This window comes from Jaculus jaculus, chromosome 4 (assembly GCF_020740685.1).
Source record: "Jaculus jaculus isolate mJacJac1 chromosome 4, mJacJac1.mat.Y.cur, whole genome shotgun sequence".
Classification (NCBI taxonomy): Eukaryota; Metazoa; Chordata; class Mammalia; order Rodentia; family Dipodidae; genus Jaculus; species Jaculus jaculus.
Window position 1 is genome coordinate 127120562 of NC_059105.1, and position 22125 is coordinate 127142686.

A 22125-nucleotide genomic window follows, 5' to 3' on the forward strand; every position below is an offset into this window, starting at 1 on the left:
TGGGCATAGTAATAATAGCATAAGAAGTGGAGATATCCTACTCATGGATAATGGCATGGCAAGTGGCTATGGCTTATCAAACAGTAATATTAGTGTCTGGCATGGGATATCTCCTTGTGAGTTGATAAGAGAAACCTCTTAGCCCCCACCTGAACAATAAAGATTATGTCATGGCTCTGGGATGCCCATCAGACCCAATTGCTGAAGACAGCATACCTGATGGCTGGGAGAGAAAAGTTACCAATGATATCACCTAGTGGCAAAAACTACCTTCTACAATGCTATTCTACTATGCAAGATTTCAATCTAATGCAATAGTAGTATGATTGACTATCATGGGAGTAGCCAAAGAGCTCTTTGATTACATTTCTGGTTTGTAGACATAAGGCAACTCATGCCTGAAACTGAAAACCAGGCTAAAAGCTTATGCTTAAAAAGATGATTCGCCTAGGGAAAACTCTGCTATTGTTGTGTGGCTAACAGTTATTTTGCCAAACTGCTTCAAATCAGTTCTGATCTCTGTCCTAGTTGGAAAAACCTTTTGTTTTCTTGTAAGCATAAACAGTTAATGCATAATCATAACTGGTCATATGCTGAAAATAAGTGACTGGTGAGTGCTTGGCTCTACGTGGGACATATCCAACACTTTCTGTGGCTCAGGAAACATCTCTGAGGATGGGGCAGAAAGAATGCAAGAGCTGGAGGATGGGGAGGAACACTGTAAAACTCTGTTACTCAGACATGACAAGGCCATTGCACACATGAATTACTGCAGTTGTGTTACGTGCACATGATCTACATAAAACGGGGCCAGACAACTTTCTGTTATAGCCAGCAGAGTGACTTGAGAGGCCACTCCCTTCATTCATGAGATTATGGATAGAGATGGAAGAGGGCAGTCAGACTATGAGGGATAAGGGAAGGTAATGTGGGGTATATATGATCATAATGTAATGCACATGTATGAAACATCTAATTAAAACTGTTTTTTTAAATTTTATTTATTTATTTGAGAGTGAGAGAGAGAAAGAGGTAAAGAAAATGGGTGCATCAGGCCTCTAGCCACTGCAAACAGGCTCTGGATGCATAGGCCACCTTGTGTATCCAGCTTACATGGATACTGGGGAATCAAACCTGGGTCCTTAGGCTTTGCAGGCAAGTGCCTCAACCACTAAACAATCTCTCCAGCCCTAAAATTGGGTTTTAAAGATTATCAGTCAACTTCATCACTATTATAGTAACAGTTCAAAAATGATTAAGCTGAATGCCTTTAATCCCAGTACTTAGGAGAAAGAAGTCAGAGGATCGCTATGAATTCAAGGCCATCCTGAGACTATATAGAGTGAGACCCTGACTCAAAAATCTCACAAAAAGAAAAAAAATCGAAAAAAATATGATTAAGCCACTAAGTAAAATATAATATGTATTTTAGCGCACAGAATTCTATTGTCAATGTCTTCAAGAGTGACAAAAGAATGAGAGCTAATTTTCTTTAGATGTTTAAGTTTTAAAAGACCAAGAAAGTGTACAGCAGTTGTTGACACTGTGCAAGCTAAGTTTTTAACTATATATGCATAGGGCTGTGGTCTTCTTGAAGGAAACAAATAAATCTTCCCACATCACTGTGAAACAGGATGACATTAAGTTTATATTCGGAATTTAGGAAACACTGGAACAACTTCTTTATGGGCTCAAAGTTTTACCAAATCCAAAAGAGTAGTCAGTTCAGAGCAAAGAAAATGGGGAGGGAACTCTGAACCACCTAGTATGCAGAAGAAAAGGTTTTAAAGTCATTTTATGTTGCTTGGGGTGTCTGCTTCACAGGACAGGAGTGGGAGAATTTTGCTGGAGCTGAGCCATCCCAATTCTTTGGAAGGTTGGCATTTGATCTCTTGTTTTGAGTCTAAGAGGGTTAGCACTGAAGGAACGTGTTCTTCCAAGCTCAGGTGTAGAAGAGTCTAGGAATTACCATAATAAAGTGTTGATTCTAGGATCCCAGACCTAGAGGCCCGGAGAGTCAGTGAGGAGTGTAGGATTGAAAGGAGAGGCTTCTGAAATCTCTACAAAGTCCAGCTGGAGTTTGAAAATTAAATTAATATTATAATACAGATACATAGTCTATGAGGCTTTCCCAAGTATTTTCACATTGTAACTTTGCTCCAAAATAATACTTGATGCAAATTAATAGTTGAGGCCAATGCAAAGACAGATCTGAGGAGTGATTTTAGCTCAGATTAGAAAGAATAGTACCCATCTAGGTGTATTCTTTAAAACAAATATCAATTTGAATTTTAATCAGAGCAAAGGACTGATTAAGCTATTTTCCTCATTTAGATATCATTGATTTTTAAATGTTCTGTATGAAATATGCCAAGTAAAATTGCCTCATGTGTCTGCATCTACTTAAAGGACTTTAAGAAAAAATTTACAGGAATATTCTTTGTTAGCAAATATTAATCTTAGCAAGTGCTAGTCTTCCTAAGGCCCTACTATACCTCAAAACATACAAAGAGGAGTATTTTCTTGCAAGCAAGAATACACTGCATATTTCCCAAACTATGCAATTGTTGGGAAAATATTTCGCAAACAAAAAATGTAAAATGTAAATGCAGGGTATTTCAGGAAATTTATTAAATTGGATTTTCAATAATCACACAATTGACTTTCTTGCTTGATACAGATATAGACCTTTTGATTTGAATCACAGGGACAATCTGAAGTATTACAAGTGGGCATAATAAACAGCCTTACTGTGTGTGCCTGCAATTCAATAAATACAAAAATAATGGATCTCAACTGACAAATCACTTTTATTTGACATTTCAGTAGTAGTGAACATTGAGATCTGATGGATCTAAAATTACCATATGAGTGCGAAAAATATCATTTTGTAAGTGAATGGGGGAACATTGTTTTGTCACACAAAGATGATGTATTGTAGAAAGTAAATGACTGCATACACACACACACACACACACATTTGCTTTGGGCAGAGCTTGACGGTGACTTCATTTAGGAAAAAAAACAACATTAATATTAAAATTCTTAAATTACAGCTGAAACAGGCCTTTAAAGTCAAACATATGCACAATTCCAGGCAATATTAGTCTAGAGAACCTACAGCTCAGCTCTCATTGCCAGCCTGCTTTACATAGGTCATGGGAGCTGTTGTGTAATTTATCTTTATTTTATACTCTGGTTTAAATCAGAAATAGTTCATGTCACATTAAAATATGATTTGATAAGCTTCCTGTGCTCCATGTTTGTACAGTGATAATATATCATCCCTTTGTAATTATCAGTGAAAGGACTGAACCCCAAAGATCTGATCATTTAATGTTTTCATTTATAAGGCACCTACAAAGCTGTAACCCTGCTCCAAGCAGATCCAGAGACAAAGCATTGAAATTCACAACTCATGAGAGCAAATGCTAATGGGAGCATACAATATTATTTATTTAGTCACCTATCTTTCAAAGATGTTTTATTTACAGGCTGGTTTTCCTTTGGCAAAGTGAAGCTGTCTCTACTGTACAGGGCTGTAATGTGTTGACATGAAGAGGGGAGAAAAGGCCACATTGCTACTAGGAACTCGCTAGGAAGACTCTCTGGACTCTGTTGACTTCACATTCTTTTGGCTTGCAGCTGCTAAAAGCAAGGCTAGGATGTTTCCTACTTTTCACAGTTGGGCTCCATCTTGAGAGTCACAGAAGAAATCGTTGGAGGCAAGCACAACCAAATATTGTACTCTACCAGCCCCTACCTAAGGCAGGCATTTCATCAACATCTATGAATATTTGGAAGGCAAAGACACAGTAGGTCTTAAATGACTTCATCAGATTCAAAGGCAGTTGTCACAAGAAGGTGGTGTGTTTTCAGCAGGAAATGCTAGAGATAATCTGTATGTGTGAATATGTGTAATGTGTGTGCAAACATTTTTTATTAATTTAGAAAGTTGTATTAGTACATAATATTTTAGTACCATCATTTCCATTCTCCCCACTCCCATTCTGCTGAAGGCAATCCTCAGTGGGATTGCTGGTATTCTTCCTAGGAATGCTGGTTACGAGCTGTGACAGCATCAGTTAATCATTGTATGGGTGGAGTGCAGTATCTCTGTACATTCCCCTCCACTCTGTGGCTCTTACATTTTTTTTTACCTGCTCTTCCACAAAATTCCCTGAGCCATGGTGGGTGTATTTTAAGTGTAGTTTAGTATTGGGCTCTTAAAAGGTTCTGTATTTCTGTTTTGGTGTGTTTTGAGTATCCTATGTGACCTTGGTGCTGGTTGAAGCAGCATGATTATTCATCTTGCTAATTACTCTGTGGTTTCACCTGAGCCCTGGCTGATTTGCAAGGGGTGGTTTATCTCCTGGTTCCATTTGCCTTTTGAAAAAGAAAAACAGATTCTCCAAAGGAGACTGAGGTCAGCATGGAGTCAGTCACATAAATATTATTAATTAAGAGAGATTTAGGAGGGTGTAACCACACTTTTGGCTAAAGACTATTGGGACCTTTTAGTTGGAGTCCATGATTTTGGTTTCCATAGGACTCTGACTCTGTTCTCATTTCCAGCTAAGGGTTACATTCCACTAAGCATATCTCTTAGCCAATTAGAGAGCCATTGGTTACCGACTTAGGCTGGGTGCCACTATTGCACAGGCATGTCCATCTTTCAGGCATGTTGCTCGTGTAGAGCAGTGTCCCCTGTTAGCACAAAGGTTGTTGGCCATTGTCTCACAGCAGCTCGTGTAGCACTTTTCATAGTACATGGACAGACCATCTATCTGGGGACTGACTTTCTTCCAGATTCCATACAAATCTCTCACTGTTCTGCATCATCCACATGTGGTATCTTTAGCAATAGGGTCTTACCTCATTTTAAAAAAAAAAAAATTGTTTTATTTATTTGAGAGTGACAGAGAGAAAGAGGCAGATAGAGAGAATGGGTGTGCCACTACAAACAAACTCCAGAAACATGAGCCCCCCTTGTGCATCTGGCTAACGTGGGTCCTGGGGAATCAAGTCTCAAACCTGGGTCCTTAGGTTTCACAGATAAGCTTTTAACCACTAAGCCATTTCTCCAGCCTGGGTCTGACCTTTTATCTCAGGTGGGTAATCAAGTGCTTTGAAAGAAGCCTGTCTTGTTTTGGGAACCTTGTAGGTCTCTCTGATCAATACCTCAATGTATTTTCTATGATACCAATTCATTTGGTATTTAGTTTTTTGATTATTTTCCCTGCTGTCCCATTCTCCTTCTCTAAGTTGCCTGTCAGGTATACCTGAAACTCAAGGTGTTCCAAGTTTGGAACGACAGATGAGGGAGAAGATGAAATATTTTTCTTTCTGTGCTTGTGTGAGTTTGCTTAATATTATCTGTTCCAAGTCTGTCTGTATTCCTACAACTTTTATGGTATTATGATTCTTGACTATTGAGTAGAATTGCATTGTGTATGTACCTCATCTTTATTACCCAATATCAACTAATAGGCATCTGGGTTGACTCCAGTTTTAGCTACTGTGAATTGAGCAGCTATTGTACTTGCACAAATACCTCTGCAGTGAAGAGTGTAGCTTTAGATAGATATCAAATAGAGGGGGAATGGCTCAGTCATTTGGTAGCTCCATTTTTATCTTTTTTAGGAGTCTCCATATTGATTTCCATAGTGGTTGTAGAAGTTTGTACTTCCACTAGCAGTGAATGAGGGTCCATCTTTCCTCATATCCAACATTTTTTATTGTATGATTTTTTTTTTTTTTATGATTGCCTTCCTAACTGGAGTGAAGTGGGATCTCATAGTTATTTTAATTTCCATTTCCCTGGTGGCTAATGATGTTGAACATTTTCTTAAATGACGATTACCCACTTGTATTTCTTCCACTGAGAATTTCCTTTTCAGTTCTATGTCCCATTTTAAGTTGATTGTTTGAATTTTTATTGTTTAGTTTTTGAGTTATCTGTAGATTTTGGATATTAGCTATCTGTCAGTGGTGCAGCTGGTAACAATGTTCTCCCATTCTGTGGGTAGTCTGTTGACTCTGTTTATGGTATGTTTGTCTGTACAAAAGCGTTAGAGCTTCATGAGATCCCACTGGTTGAATGATGTTTTTAATTTCCTAGGCTACTGGGGTATTACTCAGGAAGTCTTTATATGCTGAAGAATTTGCCCCATTTTTTTCATCCATGTAATTAAGAGTTTCAGCTGTTATCTTAAGGTCTTTAATTGATTTGACGTTGGTTTTTGTGCATGGTGAGAGGAGTGGATCTAGTTCCATTTTTCTACTTGTGATTATCCAGTTTGACCAGCAGCATTTATTGAAGATTCTGTCCTTTTTCCAGTGAACAGTTTTGTGCCCTTGTCAAAGATCAAGCAGCTGTGGTTGCTTCTATTAAGGGGTGGGTCTTCTATTCTGTTCCATTTGTATATGTCTGCTTTTGTGCCAGTACCATGATATTTTTGTTAGTATATCTTTGTAGTATGGTTTTAGATAGGGTGTGGTGATAACTCCAGAAGTATTTTTTGTTGTTGTTGTTGAGGTTATTTGTCAATATCTGAAGGCTTTTGCCATTTCATATAAATTTTGAGATTATGTTTTCTATATCTGTGAAAAATGATGCTAGGATTTTTTGGTATTTCATTGAACCTGTATATTGCTTTTGGTAGGATTGCCATTTCCACAATGTTAATTCTACCTATCTAGGAACACTGAAGGTCTTTTGAACTTCTCATGCTCTCCTCAATTTATTTCTTTAGTGTTTTTACATTTTCAGTATACAGGTTTTTCATCAATTAAAGTTTTAGTGGCTATTGAAAATGAGACAGCCTCAATGATTTCTTGCTCTGCATTTTTGTGAATAGGATTGATACTGATTTTTGTGTGTTAATTTAGTATCCTGCCACTTTGCTGAAGGAATTTATCAAATTTAGAAGTTTTATGGCAGAGTCTTTCAGGTCACTTACATATAGGTTCATGTCATCTGAAATAGGGCTAGTTTGACTTCTTTCTTTCCAATTTATATCCCTTTTATATCCTTTTCCTGTCTTATTGCTTGGGCTAGGACTTCTGGTGCTATGTTGATGAGCAATGGGGAGAGTGGAACCCCCTGCCTTGTTCCCAATTTCAGTGGGCCTCCTTGAGTCTAACCCCATTAAGTGTGATTTGGGCCTTGGGTGCTTTCTATTTATTATTTTATTTATTATGTTGAGATATAAACCCTCCATGCCTAGTCTCTCCAGTATATTTTTAATTTTTATCTTTTTAAAATTTTTATTTATTTGAAAGTAACAGAGAGAGAGAGAGAAAGAAAGAATGGGCATGTCAGGGCCTCCAGCCACTGCAAACAAACTCCAGACATGTGTCCCCCCCCCCCCTGTGCATCTGGCTAACATGGGTCCTGGGGAATCATGCCTTGAACCTGCATCCTTAGGCTTCACAGGCAAGCACTTAACCTCTAAGCCATCTCTCCAGCCCTCTGCAGTATTTTGATCATGAGTGATGTTGTATTTTGTTGAAGGCCTTCTCTGAATTGAGATGATTATGTGGTTCTTGTGTTTGTTTATATACGTGGTATATTACATTAATTCCTTCTGCATCCCTGACACCCTGGTTTAAAGCCTGCTTGATGAAGGTGCATAATGCTTCTTATATGTTGCTGAATTTTGTTTGCAAGGATTTTGTTCAAGATTTTTGTATCCAGGTGCACCAGGGATCTAGGTTTATAGTTTTCTTTTCTTGTCACATCTCTGTCTGATTTTAGGATTATGGTAGCTTCATAGAAGGAGTTGGGGAGGGTTCTTTGCTCTCGGATTATGTGAAATATCTTGATATAGAGAAGTTTTAGTTATTCAATGAAGGTTTGATGGAATTTGAGTAAGAATACATCAGGTCTTGGACTTTTTCTTTTGGGAGAAGTGTTTGATTTTATTTTCAATCTCACTGGATGTGATGGGTTTGTTTAAGGGTCTCTGCTCTGGGCTTTATTTTGGTAGGTAGTATGTGGCTAGGAATTGGTCCATTTTCTCCAGGTTATTCGGCCTCCCCTTTTTCATTCTAATTTTGTTAATTTGAAACTTCTCTTTATTTCATTTGATCGTGTTGATTTGGGATTTATGCATATTGTTTTTTTATTTCAAGGAAACATCTCATTATTTTGTCAGTTTTCTTAGTTTCCAACTCATTAATTTCTGCTCTTATCTTAATTATTTTATTCCCTCTGGAACTCTTAGGGTTAAATTGTCATTTTTTTTTTCCAAGACCCTTAGTTGTATGGCTAGGTTATTAATTTGAGATCTCTCTTATTTTTGTTGTTGTTGTTGTTTTGAGGTAGGGTCTCACTCTATCTCAGGCTGACCTGGAATTTACTATGTACTCTCAGGGTGGCCTCAAACTCATGGTGATCCTCCTATGTCTGCTCTGACTTTTTTATGAAGGCATTTAATGGTATGATATTTCTCCTTAGGATGCCTTTATTGTGTAATATAAGTTTTGGTATGTTGTATTTCCATTATCTTTCAGTTAAAGAAAAATTTAAAATTTCCCTTTTTTATTTCTACCATGACCCATTCATTATTTAGTAACATGTTTAGTCTCTAGGAGCTGGTGAAGTTTCTGATTTTTCAGTTGTTAATTTCTAAAGAATTGTACTTTGATATAATGCATGAAGTTACATCAATTTTTCTTAATTTATAGAGGCATAACTTATGCCCTAATATATGATCTATTTTAGGGAAGTTTCTGTGGTCTGCTGAGAAAAATGTGAATTCTGTAGAATTGGGGTGGGATGTCCTATAGATGTCTATTAAGTCTAGTTGATTTTTAATGTTGCTGAGCTCAATTATTTCCCTATTGATTTTCTGCTAACATGATCTGCCTAATGATATTATCTGCCTAATGTGAGATAGTGAAGTCTCCTACTATGATGGTATTAGGATTTATTTCTCATTTATTGTCAAGTATATTTTGCTTTTTAAAATGTGGTACACCTGTGTTTGGTGTATATAGATTTGTGATTGTGATGTCCTCTTGTTGGATTGTTCACTTGATGAATAAAAAGTGACCTTTTGGTCCTTTTTACTTACTTTTGGTTTAAGTCTATTTTGTCAGATATTGTTATAGCCACACATGCTTGTTTCTTATTTCCTTTTGCTTGAATAATAAATTCCCATCATTCCACCCTTAGGTGATCTGTCTCACTAATTGTGAGGTGGGTTTTATGGAGGCAACAGATTGAAGGCTCCATTTTTTTTGGTCTTCCTTGTTAACTTATGTCTTTTTATGGCTGTTAAGTCCATTAATATTTAAAGTTATAACTGTGAGGTTTGATTTAATCCTGGCCATATTGGATGGTTTGTGGGGTTTGGGGCTTTGAACATTTTTATGCCTGTTCCAGTTTTGGTTATTGTATTCATCCTTTTTAGGCTCTCGAGGTTGGTTGATCAAATCTTCTGTGTGGAATATTTCCTGAAGTGTTTTCTGTAGTTTTGGCTTTGTGTTGATATAATCATCAAGCTGGATTTGGTCATGAATTTTTTTTCCTTTGTCCATCCATTGTGAGGGATACTTTCTCTTAGTATAGTAGTTGGGTTAGAAGTTGTAGTTTTTTAAGCTTTGAAGTATTCCATTCCAAGCCCTTCAGGCTTTCATGGTTTCCATTGAAAAATCTGAGGTAAGTCTGATGGAATTGCTCTTATATGCTATGAGTTATTTCTCTCTTGCTATGCTTACAGCTCTTTGTTTTCATTGTTAAGAGTTTTAACTATGAGAGAGTTTTTTCTTTGGTCTTGCCTATTGGATGTTCTGTTAGCTTATTGTATCTTGTGAAATTGGGAAAAATTTCTCCAATAATTTTGTTGAATATGTTCTCTATGCCTCTGGTTTGGATTTCTTCCCCTTCTGGTATACCCATGACTTGGGTGTTAGTTGTTCTAGGGTATCTCACAATTCCCCCAGATTCTGTTTTATTTTTGGACTTAGCAAACTTTTTGGATTCCTGATCAATTTCTTCTGTTTTGTCTTTGTGCTCAGAGGTTCAGTTTTCCATATGAGTGACTCTGGTAGTGAGGAGCTCTAGAGAGGTATTTAAAATCTCTATTTGATTTTGTTTTCTGTTGTATTGTATTACATCATATCCATCTCTTCTTTGAACTCCCGTTTCAGTTTGATGTCTGATGTTCTTTATGCTTTCCGGGGTTCATTCTTGCATTTGATCATGTCTTTATTCAGCTTACTCAGCTGGTTATTGAGATCCTTTATTTGTTGATTCACCTTCTATTCATTTATCTCTTTTTAGGCCTCTCTGGTGTTCTTCAATTAAGTTAAGCCTAGTGAAAAAAAAAGTTGTATACTGTAAGAGATGATCCTGCTCAATTTTATTTATGCAATTATTGGTTGTTTGATTATTTTCTTCCATTTCAGCAATTTGATGGGTCATGGTCACAAAGCTGGTCATGTTTTCATTTAGAGATTCAGTTTCTGTTGTTTCCTGTATGTTTTCGCCAGAAGTGTCCACTGTGGACTAGGCATTCTTGGTGATGATCTTTCAGTTTTTTGACATCATTGTTTTATTTTTACATTGTGGCCTACTGATCTCATGATAAAAGTCTTATTTTATTAAGGACGAAGTATTTGTCTTGTAGTAATCTCAGTGTGTATTCTGTTTTATGTTTGAGCCAGATTGGAATGTGATGGTATTATAACCACAGATGTACAGGTTGTTGAGTTTGTAATTGCAACAAGGGTACCTGGGGAGCAGGGAGGTGGAGAGCTGGGAGCCCAGGCCTACTCGTTATGCTTGTGTTCACTCTTCAGTACAAAGGAATTCAGGGGTTGGGGAGCCAGAAGCAAAAGGCCAACTTCTACAGTGGCATGTGCACCCTCTGGTACAGGGAAACAGAGAGTTGAGGTTATAGGGGCTGGTCAGTCAGGAATCTAGCAGCAAAAGGACTGCTTCTACAGCATGTAGGCAGGGTCCAGACCTCCCCACACCAGCAGCAGGTTTACTAGTGCCAGGTAACTGGGAGGGGGGAACAAACAAAGAGCTTTGGCCTACTTAGTCTGCACACAAACCCTCCAAAGGTTTTTTTTTTTATTGCTATTATTTTTAAAACAGACCCTTGATACATAGCCCTAGCCTTCCTCAAACTTTCCATCCTCCTGCATCAGCCTCCTGTTGAAGGAGGATAGGAGAAAGCTAGCACTTTTTATGTAGCTTCAGATAGAGATTGAGGCCCAAAGTGAAACAGGATATGCTACCCCACATGCCAACTCACCCTGGCACAATAATGCAACTCATGCAGGAATGGCACTTTTGTCTCATCAAGTCTGATATATAGCACCTGCCCCTCCCCATAGTCTAACAAGCTATCTAAATAAAACATCCCAGGTGTGGGGTCTGCCCTCCAAATCTATAAACCAATCAGATCTTCCCCTTGCATACCTGAATCTAGTTCTCTAAAGTCTGTGGTCTTCCAGTCTTTTCCTCTCTCTTATAGAAACACTTGGCTTGTGTCTGTGTATGTAGATCTCTCTCAATTACCTCTCATCTCTGCTTGGAAACATGTGAGTCTGACCTTCATCCTACACTACCTGGGTGGGGGTGGGAAAGCATAGCATTTTTTCTTGATCTGAACTTTTCTGCTTGCCTCTGTTTTATAATTTGTAATAACTTTCCACTGTGATTATTTGTAAGGTTTTCCTCTGGTCTCCAAATCTACCAAACTTTACTTCCTTTATACTCTGTATCTATCACATGGGTGCCCTGATCAACTCTCGGCTTCCTTCCTGTGTAGTATCTTTAAAGTTGGGGTAACCATGAGTGAAAACCACTTTATTACCCATTTCTCCTCTGAATCTCCTGGTCTTTGATTTGATATTTTTTCTCTGCCATCCTTTCTTAAGTCACCACCTGTTTCTCTTTTGACTTTTTTCCATGGGGAAACAAACACATGGCACATGCCATACTGCTTCCTACTAAGTCTCTCTACACAAGATCCTAGATTCTACTCACCACATGTTTGTGGCTCTACTCTAGTCCCTCTTTAAAGGCCTCAGTTTCCCTTAAGTCCACATGCTTTCAGCTTTACTCTAGCCTCTCCTTAAAGGTCTTAGTTTCTCTTAAGTCCCAATATACCCTTAAATATACCCCTTAAATAAACAATTTGTAATAAACTTAATAATTCATAATATATCCTTCTTGAGCCTGTCTTTATTATTTATTTTTTTATTCAAGAGAGAGAAAGAAGGCAAAAGAGAGAGAGAGAAAGAGAGAGGGAGAATGGGAGCATCAGGGCATCTTATGACTGCAAATAAACTCCAGATGCATGTGCCACTTTGGCTTACATATGTATGGGAGATTGAATCTGGCTCCTTAGGCTTTACAGGCAAGTGCCTTAACTGCTAAGCCATCTCTCTAGCCCCTAATAATTCTTTATTAAAGGTAAGACAGAACCAAATCCTGTGGTTCATATATTCTGAGGAACCCATCCTGAAACCCCAACTCCTGCACCACTGGTAGGCCTAGTTATAACTGATATATCTTAAGCAAAAAAAGAGAGTTGAGACAATCATTTAAATATTATAAGCCACAATATCAATCAGAGTTTCATATCACATACACAAAGTATCCTATTTGTTTATGTGTGTAAATAATTTAATTTTGGCTTTTTGTATAATTGATATGAGAGCCACAATTTTTGTTTAACTGATATGAAAGCCACTTCTGGCTTACTATACTGGTTTACTATCATCACATGGTTTGCAGGTGTTTTGCTTTAACCAGAAAGTGTTCTTTGCTTATTGTATTCTCATATTCTGTTTACACATCAGGCTCAAAGGAATGCCTTCTTTAGCAAGCAATCAGAGCCTCTCTGATTACAAATAAGATTAATTCCTTGCTAACAATTAAGAAAGTCCCAGGAGTACTGCTCTGAGAACCTGCAGCTCCCAAGGAAGACATCATAGGTACACTGTCTGGTTGACTTACTTCTTCAAAGCTGCAAGTTGTCTTTCTGTCAGGCTTGAGAAAAACAGCAAGGTGAACAAATGATGATGTTATATAGAGAGATTGTGTGGTAAAGGGAGTCCTGGAATCACTGTGATGGATATGTAATGGAACTTGGAGCTCACTGCCCCATTGTTTCTAGATGTGCTTCCTGCCTGAGTACCACTACTCCCTGTGGAACCAGCCTCCTCCTTGAGGTAGTAGGAACAATAGGTAATTGTGGATATACATTCAGGCTTGAATATCATTGTTTTCAATATAAGCTTCCTTTGAGTACTATTGATGTAATTGCTTAAATCTTCATCACCATGATTAGCATCATAATAGAGAAGATTTTAATGTTTTTAAATACTTATTTATGAGAGAATGAGAGAATGAATGGATGTACCATGGCCTCCTGCCTCTGTAGGACTTTAGACTCATGAGCCACTTTGTGTGTCTGCCTTTACATTAGGACTATGGAATTAAATCTGGGCCTGCAGACTTTGCAAGAAATATCTTTAACCACTGAGCAATATCCCCAGCCCAGAAAAGATTTCTTGAGCATTCACAGGTTTATTTTGTGCAGAGTACTGTGCTTTGCAGGCTTCATGTCCTTTAATCACTACAATAGGTGTGTGTAGGTTCATGTATGCACACACATGAGCGCTTGCACTTGAATGAGGAGGTTATTGTCAGAAAAACCTCACATGTTGGTTCTTACCTTCCACCTCATTTGAAGAAGAGTCTCTTGTTTTTCATTTCTGTGATTGCTGGGCTAAATGGTTGGCAAATTTATGGAGAAATTCTCCAATTTCTGCCTCTCATCTTACCTTAGGCACACTGGAATTATAAACACCTGTCATCCACAGTATCTGGCTATTTTATGTAGGTTCAAGAGATATGAACTCAGCTATGGTTGTGTAACAGGCTCTTTGTCCATTAAGCCATCTCCACAACCCCTAATCTCCACAACAATTTTACAAATGAACATCATATAGGAACAGGCATGGAAAAACACTCTTAAAATTGCAAGAGTTAGCAATGGACAGAACAGAATTCAATCTATCCTATGACTCACAGAAAGACCTTAAATATGTTGTCAATTAAAATTGTGCTTACTGTGAAGACTGTAAAATAGGATGAATGAATAATAAATGTTTCAGGCAAAGAACCAAACACATGCCTAATGAATATTCTGGATATTGCTGTATGTGTAGGAATATTGCTATTAGTCATAAGTTAGATGAAGGGAACATGGAGCTCTGGAATATGGAGAATATACCAGCATGTACTCTCAAAACCTTACCAAGGGAACCTGGAATCTGCAGAAAAATGGCAAATGAAGATTACTAAGGGGTTGAAGAAATGCTTTGGTGGTTAAGTCACTTGCCTGCAAAGCCTGTGACCCAGGTTTGATTTCCCAATATCCATGTAAAGCCAGATGCCCAAGGTGGTGCATAAATCTTGAGTTTGTTGGCAGTGGCTAGACCCCTGGTGTGCCCATTCTCTCTACCTCTCTCTTTATCTCTGTACTTGCAAATATATATTTTTTGAGGTAGTGTCTCACTCTAGCTCATGCTTACCTGGAATTCACTATGTAGTCTCAGAGTTACCTCAAAACCACAGTGATCCTCCTACCTCTGCCTTCAAAATGCTGGGGTTAGAAGTATGTTCCACGACTGTCAGCTCAATAATTATTTTTAATTTTTTTTGTTCTTTATTTATTTGAGAGTAACAGAGAGAGAAAGAAGGAGAGAGAGGGAGAGAACGGCTGTGCCAGGGCTTCCAGCCACTGCAAAGGAACTCCAGACGCCTGCGCCCCCTTGTGCATCTGGCTAATGTGGGTCCTGGGGAATCGAGCCTCGAACCAGGGTCCCTAGGCTTCACAGGTAAGTGCTTAACCACTAAGCCATCTCTCCAGCCCAATAATTTTTTTTTTTTACTCACCCATCCAATTACTTCTTTTTTTTAAATTTGATTTATTAGTTTTTTTTTTTTTTTCATCAAATACAGGCAGTTTGGTACCATCGTTTAGGTTCATCTATGATCTACCCCCTCCCATTAGACCCTCCTTGTTGATGTAAATGGGTCGTGCATTGTGGAGTTAGTCCCCAGTTATTGGTATGCTAAATGTCTCTGCAAATCATGACCCAACATGTGACTCTGACATTCTTTCGGCCCCCTCTTCTGCAAAATTTCCCTGAGCCATGTTGGGTTCATTTTTATTTTTAAAGAGTACTAAATACTGTTGAGAATTTTAGATTCTATGATTGGGAAAGATACCTTTAGTTCCGAATTTCGAGTTCTCATTTAAAAAGCATCCATTCTGTTTCTACAAGTAAAATTACCAGGTGAATTACTGCATTACTGAGCTAGATATATGTTAAAACTTTATATTAGATTGTATGGCTCAATGATGACTGTTTACGAGCCTAAGAACAAAATGGCTCATATGGTTCAAAAGTCATGGGTGTTACTATGAGCACAGTTCTGAATTAATTTCCTCTATGTAACTGTTCTCTATTCAAGGACTGTGTGCTCTTATAAGACATGTGCCATCATCAGTATATGTTCTTTATAAGAATTATGGGTTATTTGTGTTGTTCCAGTGTTTTCTCAGCTGAAGTCTTATGTCATGTTTAATGTCAGGGAAACTGGTGCAAAATGAATTTGGTAGATGCTAATTAGCCTATTCATTCAAAATAAGTGTGAGTTCTCTTAGTATGGATCACATGGGACATAGCTTGCATAAATACTTCATCACAAATATTCAGGAAATGTTTATAAGATACCTTAATTTTGAAAATTTACAATATATATCTTATCAGACTTAATATCACACTTAAACTCTTTGCTAAATTCATCTTATAAACCTTTTGCCAGTTTGACAGATCCCTTCTCCCATGTGACAAATGTCCAATGTCATAAAATACTTATATGTACTGATTTAGTATCATTACTTTTTTTGATGTTCTTGTGTCATCATAAGAACAACTGTTGTCCTGGAGAAACTTACCTAAACTTAGCATTTGTAAACTATACATAGGAATGTTGAACTTGAAGGGATATAAGTAGGTTATGGAATTCTTTACATATAATATCTTAAGTGACAACATTATATAGAGGTGAAGTTACCAAAAGAAGGGCAGAACCAGTTGAAATTTTACTAGGCAAAAGGACAGTTTTCTTTTATATGTTGATAAAATCACATTACCATATTATAAATGTAAACTATTTCAGTATGATACTGAGTTTCCAGTTGAAAAATATAAACAAAATTAACCAATAATTGCTATGCATGCCAACATCCAGATGTCTGGCATTGAGTAGATAAAACATCTAATATATATCAAAATACATGTGTGTGTGTGTGTGTGTGTGTGTGTGTGTGTGTATTTGAAAGGGAGAAAGAAGCATAAACAGAGGGGGGGGGAGAGAGAGGGAGAGAGAGAGAGAGAAAGAGTATGAATGGGCACTCCAGGATCTCCAGCCACTGTAAAGGAACTCAAGATGCATGTGCCCCTTTGTGTATCTGGCTTAAGTGGGGCCTGGAAAGTGAAACCAGGATCCTCTGGCTTTGCAGGCAAATGCCTTAATGGCTAAGCCATTTCTCTAGCCCCAAATTGAAGTTTTTTTTTTAAAAAAATAGTTTATTTATTTATTTGACAGAGGAGAGAGGGAGAGAAAGAAAATGATATATATATAGAGAGAGAGAGAGAATGGGCATGCCAGGATCTCTAGTCATTGCAAATGAACTCCAGACTCATGTGCCACCTTGTGCATCTGGCTTATGTGGGTCATGGGAATTAAACCAAGGTCCTTTGGCTTTGCAAGCAAATACCTTAACTGCTAAGCCATCTCTCCAGCCCCATGAATTGAAGTTTTTAATACTCATAAGCAAATTCAGATAATACTGCTTGATAGATATTTTCTTATTTTTTCCCTCAAAATAGAAGGGATTTAAGTAGTATAAAAGAAATACAGTATAGATTAGGAAAAGAATTCCAATTTTCAGAAATAATATTATTGACTTCATATTACATTCGATTCATTCAGCAATAACTTTGAATCTGATTGTATACCAAATTCTGTACTAGATAATACAGATTTGAAAACAAAGTAAATAAGAAATAGAAACATACAAATAAAAATCACCTCTGGTCAGAGAGAATTCACATCAAAAGAAAGAAAACAAATGTTTAAACAATCAAAATTCAGCATCCATGCTGAAACTGCATTAGGCACATACCATAGGCACATTTGAAGGTGCTTCTTTTCCCCTTATAGTTGGAAGAAATGAGAAGAAGGCTAGAAGGGAAGATGGCCCAGAGATGGTTTTTGTTAGACAATAGTAACCCAGACTAATAGGAGAGCTATAGGTATAGGAGCAAGTAATAGTAATGTAAGGAATTCACACCTTTGACCCTGGAACTTACTGTCTGTATGTCAGGAAAGACAAATACAGCATTCTCTTGTAGTTGTGTAAGTGTGAAGATAACAATGTTTAGGATGGACAATGAAGGGACATAAGAAGAATTAAGTCAACTATGATTTTCTAGGATTAAACTTTTAGTGATAATGTTTATACATGTCCATAATATAATTTGATCAGAAATTTCTGCCAATACCTTCTTTTATATACCCTTCCACTGAACTCCTTCTTTCCAGCTAGTCCCTCTTTTATTTTGATGAATTTACTTTTCTTTGCCTTCCTCGATCATCCATTTTAGAAGTTGATGAGCTCCAAATTATTCAGATCTTGTGTAGGCCACCACAACTGCTGTGAAGCTTTGCAGTCTTGAGTGTCCTAAAACACATTCCCATATGCTATGGGTCTTATATATATATATATATATATATATATATATATATATATATATATATATATATATATTTTGCCCCATCTTCTGCAATCTTTTTTCATCCTTGGAGAGTTTGATGGAGATCTTTTATTTATCACTAAGCACTCAATCACTGTGACTTATTTCAGCACTTTGATGAGATTTGAATGTCTTCAATAGTCACTTCCATCTGCAAAAATAAGTTTCTCTGAGGCCATCATGGGTCTATGGGAATAAGTATAATATAAATATTTAGAAGTTATTTTTATGGGTAAAACATGCACACAGTTGAACAGCAGTAGTGGCTTCCCCCTGAATTGGTGGCAGAAGATTTCTCTGGGAGAGCTTGGTTAGAAATAATGTCTATGACCAGAGAGTGATAAAAATTACTGTCCCAATGAAGATTGGAGGCCAAGAGACAACCAGGAGATTCTACTCCAAATGCTACTTCACATTGGCACAAGCAGGAGCTCTTGGCAGTGGGACTCATGTCTGATCGGGAATGGTCTGTGGAGCCGCTGCTGCCTGCACTTTAGTGTGATGCCTGAATTGCCTGCTCAAGGCGAGCTGGCGCTGAGTCCAACCTCCAAATCTACAAACAATCAAGTTTTGTCCTTGCATACCTGAACCTGACACTAAAAAGGCTGCATTAGGCTTCCTTTCTCCCCCACCCCCACCCCCTCCTCAGTGCAACTCTCTCTCTGGATTCTCTGTCATCTCTGCTCTAACACATGTGAGTCTGGCCTGCACTCTATGGAAAGCATAGCATTTTTTTTCTTGATTCAAACTTTTCTCCTTTCCTCTCTTTTATACTTTGGTATAATTTCCCACTTTGATTACTTGTATGGTTTCTGTCTGGTCTCTAAATCTACCACATGCTAACTTCTCTTACACTCCAGATATACCACATGGGTACTGTGACCAACTCCAGGCTTACTGCCTGTGTAATTTCCTTAAACTTTGGGTAGTCATGAGTATAAACCCCTTCATTAATAATTTCTCCTGTAAATCTTATGGTCTCTGAGTTGACATTTGCCCTCTCATTCACTATTTGCCCTCTTCCCTACATAGAAAAACACATGGCAGATGACATGCAGGTTCCTCCTAAGTCTGTCTACTTCCTAGATTCTACTTTCCATGTGCCATCAGCTTTAATCTCTCTTTAAAGACCTCAGTTTCTCTTAAATCCCAATCTCCATTAAATAAAGTCCACAATTTGTTAAGCCCCCCTAAATAAACTCAATAATGCATAATATATCTTTCATGAATCCATTTTTATATAGTCTTTTTTAATTTTTAAAAAATCTTATTTATCAATCAAGCTAGGACTTCCAGCCAAGATGGCAACTGCCTAACTGCTCTGTGCACATCCCTGGGAAAGAAAGGCAAGACATTAAGGGTTCACTGGGTCTTTTATAGGAGAGCAATCTTCAATAGATTGCCAGTGGGAGGGCACAGAGAGGAAAAAATAGGGAATCTCTGATTCCCTTGTGTGTGGGTAGCCCACCACTCCCCCCAAGCAGCCACCCAACATGGCTCAGGGAAATTTTGCAGAAGGAGGGGAGTAAAGAATGTCAGAGCCCTATGTTGGGTCATGATATGCAGAGACATTTCCTCTTACCCATAACTGAGGGCTAACTCCACAATGCATGACCCATATACCTCAACAAGGAGGGGCCAGGGGGAGGGGGGATGACAGGTAGTAGGCTATCAATGGTACCAACTTGACTGTATTCACTGAGTACAAAACTAATTAATAAAAAAGTAATAATAATTTGAAAGAAAAAAGGAGAGAAGTAGGGGAAGGAGGAGAAGACTGTGCACCAGGGCCTATAGGCATTGCAAAAGAAATCCAGATGAATGAGCCACCTTGTGCATTTGGCTTACATGGGTACTGGGGAATCAAATCTGAGTCCTTTATCTTTGCAGACATGTGCCTTAACCAATAAGCAATCTCTCCAGCCTAAACTGGGAGTATTTTTAAGAGGAGAGAGAGAGAAAATGAGCTATGTTGGTGCTCATGCTATGATAAACCACCAGTTTTCAGTTCCCTGCTACTAAGTATACCCTCAATAAGGTACTTTTACCATGTTTATTATTTAATTATTATTGTATTCAAATGAATCATGAAGGTAACTGTCTCACAGTTTCAAAGAAAGCATTGCCTCCATTAGTTTTGGATCTTGGACCCTGGCATAAGACCTGAGAGTTGCTTAGCATTTCTGCATGTTTTTGTTTAACTATCTATACTTCTCATGAATACTGTCTACAGAATGTTAGATTTATCCTTCTCTTGCCTCTCTTTATAATTCATTGTTTTCAATTCAGGATGTTTAAATTCCATAGTTCAATGGGGAAGAATTTGTTTGCGGCACATACCATATGTTCAGAATTCTTGTACCTGTCTCAGAGAGGCCTTTCAGACCTGATAGGTTGTGTGTCTGCACATAGGCTGTTCTGGCATGATCATGCATAATGATTCTCAAAAAGAGTATGAGCAATTTAAATATAAAAGGTCCTATGTCAAGAATGTGTCTTTAGATGATATATGTTAATGTTGGGCTCATGATGTTTCTTCAGGTATCACATCTCAATTTTAAAGACATATCTAATAATTATCATTAAGGAATTATTTTGTTTGACAGCACCAACTTTCATATTTGATATGATGTTGCAAACTCAGATTCAAATCTCATTGAGTTTCCTGATAGAAATGAGTCATAATATTAGTATCCACATATTAACATGGGCCATGCACCATCTACCTATGGATCTATATTTTTCTATATCCCTCACATCTGACTCTCTTTCCAGTTGTTAATTTATAAAGCAAACATTGTAAAATTATGTCTGTAGGAAGAGGGGAAAAGATGGTGGTATCTCTCCTCTCCATCTAGATCCCTTTATTTATAAAACAGCTAAAAATAGTTTTGAGTTACACTTAAAGGTAAAATGATTGTCTAGCAGGAGCAGACATTAAGGTTTGATCCCAAGCATTGAAAAATGAAAGAAATTGTCCAGAAAAGCCAGGCATGCACTTAATATACCAAAAATCAGTTGTGTATTTCATATACCAAAAGCTGGGTACATGTTTAGTATAGCAGAAGCTGGGTGTGTTTAGTATACCAAAAGCAAGTAACTCATCTCCCATTGGTGCAGCTTAGCTTTCAGTATCCCTTGAGATGTTCCCAGTGCTGAGGCTCAAGTAGTCCCCTTGTGTTTCTCTGCAAGTATTCCCTTCTAGTGGTCATCTGTATATGTTCCTTGCAACTTCATGCAGGAGTTTTTGGAGGGTAGCACCTCAAACCTTAAAAAGCAATATGGGCTCTGAAACAGATGAATAAATGGTACAGAATGGACAGTCTTAGACTCAGTAGATTGTAGAAATTAAAAATTTCAACTACCGAGAAAAAGTAAAATTGATTTGATTATACACAACTATTTCCATCATTAACAGCTTTCATACATTGGTAATATTATTTCCATATTTTAATTTTTTAGCATGTATATTTCCACACCAATTTTTAGGCATAGCTACATCTCCTTAGTTCCTTATTTTCTAAAGAATATATTTTTATTTTTCTATTTTTATCCTCATGCTTCTCTACAATATTGTTTAATAATTTTTCCATAAAAGTCTAAGTAAATTATTGCATGTAAAATGTCCTTGTTTTGTTATTACTCTTGAATGCAAGTTTTAAGTTATTTTCCCAGGACATTGAAGATGAGATTCTGTTGCTCTCCAATGACTAGCTTGTTAATAAAAATTCTAATACCAGTTTGATTCTCATGGACCAACAGATGACTTTTTACGCTTCTCCCAGGGAAGCTGTTAACGTTTCCTCTCCTGAAGTTTTGATGTTAATTTGCCTCAGGGTTGATTTCTTTCACACTAATTCTGTCAGATTTAGGATTGTATTCCAATACTGAAACTGCAGTTATTATTGTACAATTCCTTCCCTTGTGTCTCCTCATCAATTTCAATAAAAACTCATTCCTGGAAGAGCCTCCATGCTTTTACTTATTTTTTTAAATATTTTTTATTAATTAGTTTTGTATTAAGCAAATACAGTCAGTTTGGTACCATTATTAGGCTCATCCATGACCTACCCCCTCCCCACTGGCCCCTCCTTGTTGAGGTATATGGGTCATGGATTCTGGAGTTAGCCCACAGTTATGGGTAAGATAAATGTTTCTGCATATCATGACCCAACATGTGGCTCTGACATTCTTTCCGCTCCCTCTTCCAAAAAATTTCCCTGAGCCATGTTGGGTTCATTTTTGGTGTGCTTCAGTGATGAG